Consider the following 7,036-nt stretch of genomic DNA (forward strand, 5'->3'; position numbering starts at 1 on the left):
TTTTATCATCAAGATTTAAAATTCCCCGGGTAATCAAAAAAATTTTTAACACTAATTTTTTAGAATGGTTTAGAACTACGATTAAAAATTAAAAAACCCTTTTTTAAATTATGGCTCTTTCTTTTTCCCTTGACCCGGGGGTTTTAAATTTTTGGCAAAAAATTTTAGGAGATGGTCCGAACAGGGGCGTATATTTTTTTCGGCTAAAATGTCCCCCATCGAAATCGCGGGTTTTCCCCATGTGGAAAAATTTTGGCGGGGGGACATTCAAGATTTAAAATTTCCCCTTTGGGGGCCCTAGGATTTTTTTATGTGGGGGCCCCCCCCTTTTGGGGAAACCCAGCAAATATAAAAGGCTCAAAAAAATTGCCTCAATTTAGTTAATTTCCACAAACAACGATATTTCTTCCTTTATCTAACAAACCCCCAATCCCCCTGTCACTATGTTTAAAGATTTTCCCCCTTTTTTTTTTTTTCCCCTTTTAAAAACCAAAAAAAAAAGGAAAAAAAAACTTTTAAAAATTTTTTAAAAAATTTTTCGGGGAAATTTTGCATAAACGATATATTTATTACTTTTAAATTTTAAAAATTTTTTTTTAGGATCTGCCCCAAAAATTTTCAAATAAAATTTGCAGTCTTTAAAATTTAAAATTTAAAAAATAAAAAATTTAAAAAGGGGTTAAAAAAAAAAAAACAACTTTTTTTTTTTAAGTTTTCCATATTTCACTATTTCTTTTTTGAGAATAGAAAAAATGATAGGTAGTGCGTGTCTGCTTTACATCTCTGTAATTTACTCACAACAAACACATGAAACAAACCAGCAAACAAAACTACGTGTAACCTAAAATGTCTATATTACTATTCAAACATTTATCAAGTGAGAACTGAACATCCAAATGTGTTCAAAAACGATATCAAAGTAACTCTGTGTGATATTTCACTTTATTGGTAGGAAACGGAAAGAAATTTAAATTCCAATATTAAGCTTTTACGTCAGGTTTCTGTCCCGTTCGTCAAATAATACGAGTGAGTTGCACTCACGTTGCTATGATAAAAAGGAGAGACCGACTGAGAGGAAAGGACATATATGGAGGGCAAGACGGACCGGAGACGATATTGAATGCATTCAGTTTACCGCCTAATAGCCTTTATTTCTCCGCAAATATTGCCGGTCTTCACTAGTGTATTAAAATAAATATTAAAAACGTTTGCCACTAATCAACACTTGTAATTCAGACGCCAATTGTTCCAATTACGAAACCCAGTTGTTCTAATTCGGACACCCGCTTATTCCAATTCAGACACAAGGTTGTTGGAATTCAAAAATGACTTTGTCGATTTGTTCTTTTTTTTTGTCGTTGTTGTTTACTTGTTATCAATTTAAATTGTAACATTTTTTACAACTCTTTTTATGACGAGTTTAAATATGTATAAGTCTCATAATAATGCGTGTTAAATTAAATGGCCAGTCTGCGGGAATGTGTCGTGAGGTCCCCAAGTTTGAGAGTTATTTGTTGCGACGAGGGTCATTCAAATCGATCGATATTTGAAGGACAATTTTTCTGGCCGAACTCCTAACTGGTCAAAACGATTTTTTGTTTATAATAGTTCATAGTTATTCTTATCATCTCGAAAACTGCTAAGTATTTTAGCTTCACTTCCTTTTTATCTTCTTCCAATTTTCAGATGCAAAATGGAGCTGGACACGGTGAAAACATCATTCAATTCTGACTAGGATTGTGACATGTTTGATTTGTGTGGTCCTGCCTAATAAACCTGATTTATTCTGACGTTTGTTTATGTTTTCCGTTTTGTGATTGTTGTTTTAAGTTATTTATCTTTTCTTTTTTTTTTTGGAGGGGGGGGGGGTTGAGGGGAGGGGTTTGTATCTTCATCTTTAATGTCTTATCTACAATATTTTCCGGGTGCTAAAGTTAGTGAAATATATATTCTTCATCATCCATCGTGGGCTTGTGCTCTTGAGCACGTTGCCGGTCAGCTGTCTCCACGAATCAATATCCTCTGCGGTGCGCATGAAATCTGTGTTGCTTTTTAAGTCACATTTGGCCATTCTTAGGTTATTTAGATAGGTCATTCTTTGTCTTCCTCTAGTTCTCTTCCTTCGATCATCCAGATGTTACCAACGTTTCTATTCCGTCTCTACTCCACACATGTCCCAGAAAGCGTAACTGCCTCTTTCTGATGTTATAGATCAGTATTCTTCCATTTCTCACCTTTTCCAACACTTCCTTGTTCGTACACCTGTCTGTCCATGATACCCTCAACATTCTTCTATACACCCACATCTCAAATGCCTCTGACCTCCTCGTACATTCTTTGTCAAGCGTCCACGTTTCACACCGTATAAAAGGGTACTTATAATAATGTTTCTACAACTTTCATTCTGGTCTTCAAGTTGAGGTTGTTTTTTGACACAACTAGTCGCATTTTATGGAACACGTTTTTTTTTTTTTTGCTATTGCTATTCTTTGTTTTATATCCTTTATGTCACGTGCGTCATGGGCGATGATAGTGCCTAAATATTTAAATTTCTTTACTTGTTTGATGGTCTCTCCTTTGCTTGACAAGTGGAAGGTCGCGTTGTTGTCATTCTTTGAGACCACCATGTATTCGGTTTTCTTAAAATTTAGTTTCAGGCCCATCTCTTCACTTTTGCAAACCACTATATCTAAATTTCCTGCACGTGTTCTGGAGAGTAGGCCGCCAGAGTACCATCGTCTGCGTATCTCATGCTATTCATATTCTGCCCTCCAACGATGACGTCTTTCATATCTTCAATTTCTTTGAATATTATTTCACTATAAATGTTTAAAAAGGTCCGGTGATAAGACGCATCCTTGTCTTACTCCCTTCTCGATGTTAAAGAAGTCCGATGTTTCATTATCCAGTTTGGCACACGCTGTTTGATTCCAATATAAGTTTTTCACAAGTCGAAGGTCTTTACTGTCTATATCGATTTTTCTAAGATTTTGAATAGCGTATCGTGTTGGACTGAATCAAAAGTTTGGAATAATCAATGAAGCATAGATAAAGTGATTTTGTTTTTCGATTGACCGTTGCATTTATGTTTTCAATGTAAAGATTGCATTTACCGTACCCTTTTCTTTAACAAAACCAAACTGCTCGTCACTTATCTCTGGGAAGATCTTGCTCCTCATTCTTTTCATAAGTATTCTTAACATAATTGTTGTGGCCTGGCTCATTATGCTGATTGTTCTGTGTTGATCACAGTCAATAGTACCTTGTTTTTTTTTTGGGTATCGTAATGAATACCGATTTTCTTAAGACATTAGGCAATTCAGCCTTTTCATATAAGACATTAAAGGCTTTTGTGAGAATGGCTAATACCAGATGGTTGAGGGCGTCAATCAATTCTATTGAGAAGCTATCTTGGCCTACCGCTTTCCCCTTTTTCATCTCTTTGCAAGCAGCTTCTACTTCTTTTCGTATAATATGGGGACCCGTGTTCACAGTAGAGATTTCTTTATCCAAGCTCGTCCATCTTATGTCATCCGCGTATAGATTTTTTATGTATACTGCCCAACGTTCCAAAATTTCGTTGTTGTCGATAAGTATATTACCATTTGCGTCTTTAACGCATTTTCTTGCCACGGCAGGGCGTTTTCAACTTAGAACTGTATTGACTGGTAGAATTGTTTGGTGTTAGATTGTTTTAGTCTTTCAATTCTGTAACATTTATGTTCAATATAATCTTCCTTTGCGCTCTTACACTCACGTGTTATAATCTTATTAGATTCTTTATATCCATTGCTGTTTCGTTCTAGTTTTCGTCTTTCATTCATCAGTTTCAAGATCTTGTCATCCATCCACTTATGTTTTGGTTCGTGTTTTTTCACAGTTGGAATAGTTTCTCTAGTAGATTCCGTGATGCAGTTCGATACTTGATTCCAGTACTCATCTATGTTTATATCTGAGGTCAAGTTTTCACTTTTTTCTTTCGGGCATTCTTTGTAATCATTTTTTATTTGATGGTTAATTCTCAATAGATCTAATTGCAGTTTTTGGATCCACTTTCGTTTTCTTTATTTGTTTAAGTTTTATTTTTAGCGTGACCTTGACAGGTCTGTGGTCACTATTACAATCTGCGCTTGGAATAGTTGTTGCGCTGCGTGCGATATTTCTGAATCGATGTTGGACCAGAATAAAGTCTATCAAATTTTTATAAAGGCCACCTGGGCTAATCCATGTTCACTTCTTTCTATCGTGGTTTTAAACCATGTATTGACAATAGTAAGGTTTTCCAATCTGCATCAGTCGACAAGTCTTTCCCCTCTATCATTTTTGGTACCTAGTCCGTGGGGGCCAACGATATTTTCAACTCTCTCTTTACCAACCTTTGCATTGAAATCACCAATTATTAGACCAATGTCATCAGATTTACATTGTTTTAATGCTTGTTCCATATCTTGATAGAATGTCTCAATTATGTTTTCGTCACTGTCTGATGTCGGGGCGTATATTTGAATAATATTAACATTAAACGGGTTTCCTTTCAACTTTACTAAAATAACTCTTTCTGAGATTGCAACATGTATGTATATATATATATATATATATATATATATATATATATATATATATAATATATATATATATATATATATATATATATATATTATATAATATATATATATATATATATATATATATATATATATACAGTCGATAACGGATATATCGACATCTTCGAGACCGTGGTAAAATGGCGATATTAGCGCGACGTCGATTTATCTGTCATTTTAAAAAAATGAATGGGAAACAAATGAGAATAGGCGAGATAATAACAAGGGAACTCAACACTGATGATTTGATGGCCTTTAAAAGGGCCGATTTAAAAAATTTATTACGGTTCACTTCATTTAACTAAACCTATTACTGTGGTCTGTCTTTGTAGGCAAATACTATTTTATGGAGCTTTCCTCAGCAATTACAAAGACGTCAATTAAGGAATTGTCCTCGTGAAGGTCCTGTCCACAACAGTGTAGGGTCTTGATGGCTACTATTGTGGTATGGGTGGAAACTGGTCCAATGGTGCACTCTCCTCATCTGACTCCACATCAGCAACAATGGCGTTTTCTAAAATGTAACTATTGTCGACTGGTATCGGGACTAAGTACCAGTAGTAATCACCTTGACCTTACAATAATATCCAAACCGAGAAGCTGAGCATTTGTATTGCATATATTATGAGAAAATGAGAAAGTGACTTTTTGGGGATGGGAGGGGGGGGGGATCTGCCTCATTTACCAACACTCAGTCCTGGATTGGCAAGAGAAGTTTACACAAACAGATAGACAGTCTCGCACAAAGTGGTTGATGTAGGGGTGGGGGGAGGGGGCGTTTCTCATCAGGCTATTTGTTGAAGTCATAGACTACTGACATCGGGAATTCCATTATTGGTGTCAGTACCGAGTACAGCTGACACGGCCCGTGACGAGATTTGACTGCTGACATCACGATTATGATCAATGACGATTCATTGGATGTCATTGAACAATTATGTGGCATCTTTGTTGACTGTTATTTTATATTACAGCGTGATATCTTAGCATTTTCATTGGCTGTTGTGTCTTACCTCACTGTAGCACAGATTTGTGTATGAAACAGCGACAGACAACCTTGAAAGAAAAATGCAAGAAAAAATAAATCCTCAAAAATCAGTCTACCTTGACTAGGGATTGAACCTCAGACCTCCTGGATAGTAAGGACAATTACGTTGTGCGGCTATGTGGTATCGTGGTATGACACTCGCTTACTGATCGGAAGGTCCTGGGTTCGAGCCTAGCTCGGCGTATAGTTAAGTCCTTATAGAAGTCTATTTACTCACATTCTCTCACCGTACTGTAAAATGAGTATTTGGCCGTTTACGGCGCTGTCTCTGTCGAAAAAAAAGTGTAATATGGCCTAACAGGCGTCATGTCCCTTCCCCGATGTTAAATGTTGCTGTTGGCCAGGGATACCTTATAAAGCGCTTTGAGCACGGGTAGTGGATATTGCGCTATATAAAAGCTCAATTGATTTTATTGCGTTTATTCTTCACAACAGTGGCTGTTTCCGCTGTGAACCCTCGCTGGCATCAACCAAAACACAATCGTTATGAAGCTGTTATATTCAAAACATTGTTTATTGCTTTTAACAGTCCACAGCTTCTAGAATCTTCGTATCACGTTGAGTAGATCCATTACTACAATATACAGTATACAATACTATATATATACCTAATAAGAGCTAAATTAGGCCTACATTGTGGCCTTTGGTGCTCTATCACAGTAATAAAAAAACGAATTACAGTTGTATGGCATAAAGCACAGGATATCAATTATAAAACAAACTTAAGGTGATCTAATTCCCTATCAACACAGTTCTTAAAAACGTTGACATTTATCGTAGGTCTTGAACAGACGTAGAGAGAGTTCCAATTATCTACGGTCCTGAAAACTAAAGAGTGGGCACGTATTGAGGTCGAACACCGGTCTTTGGAGATTTTGAAGACCCCACCTCTTGTTGACATCAAAACCGCATATTCGAAATCCAAGTTGTCAATCTTGTGTATGATCTTGTAACTTTGAATTAGATCACCTCTAAGTCTTCTGTACTTTAAAGAAGGAAGTGAAAGACGTTCCGATCTTTCCTTATAAGGCAAATAATACAACTCAGTGACAGACTTAGTGGCCCTCTATGGACGTTCTCCGCGGATATGGTTTTTAGAGAAGGAAGTGAAAGGCGTTCCAATCATTTTCTTTTTATAAGACAAATAATACAACTTAGCAACAGACTTAGTAGCCCTCAATGGACGTTCTCTACAGCTATGGACTGTCCTTTATACATCGGGCTTTATAATATGCAAATGGTTTACTCCAAATTTTGAAAATATCGTAATGTCAAGGGAGCAGGCATTTGTGTTAGAAAAAGATCAGAAAAATTGTGTATGAAACACTATCAGGCAGAACAGAAATAATATAAGAATAATAATAATCCCAAAGATCAGCCTGCC

General features: G+C 36.2%; 1 long non-coding RNA gene across 1 annotated transcript in view; it reads left to right on the top strand.

The window, feature by feature from the left end:
- Positions 1–1,794, top strand: part of LOC144976684 (uncharacterized) — a 115,373-nt gene extending 113,579 nt beyond the window's left edge. Inside the window, exon 3 of the long non-coding RNA XR_013646138.1 lies at positions 1,687–1,794. This is a non-coding gene — a long non-coding RNA (uncharacterized LOC144976684). The remainder of the gene's footprint in view (positions 1–1,686) is intronic.
- Positions 1,795–7,036: the final 5,242 nt, after the last annotated feature.

Source organism: Berghia stephanieae, chromosome 7 (assembly GCF_034508935.2).
Source record: "Berghia stephanieae isolate SIO BIC M18660-M18661 chromosome 7, UCSD_Bste_1.3, whole genome shotgun sequence".
NCBI classification, from domain to species: Eukaryota; Metazoa; Mollusca; class Gastropoda; order Nudibranchia; family Aeolidiidae; genus Berghia; species Berghia stephanieae.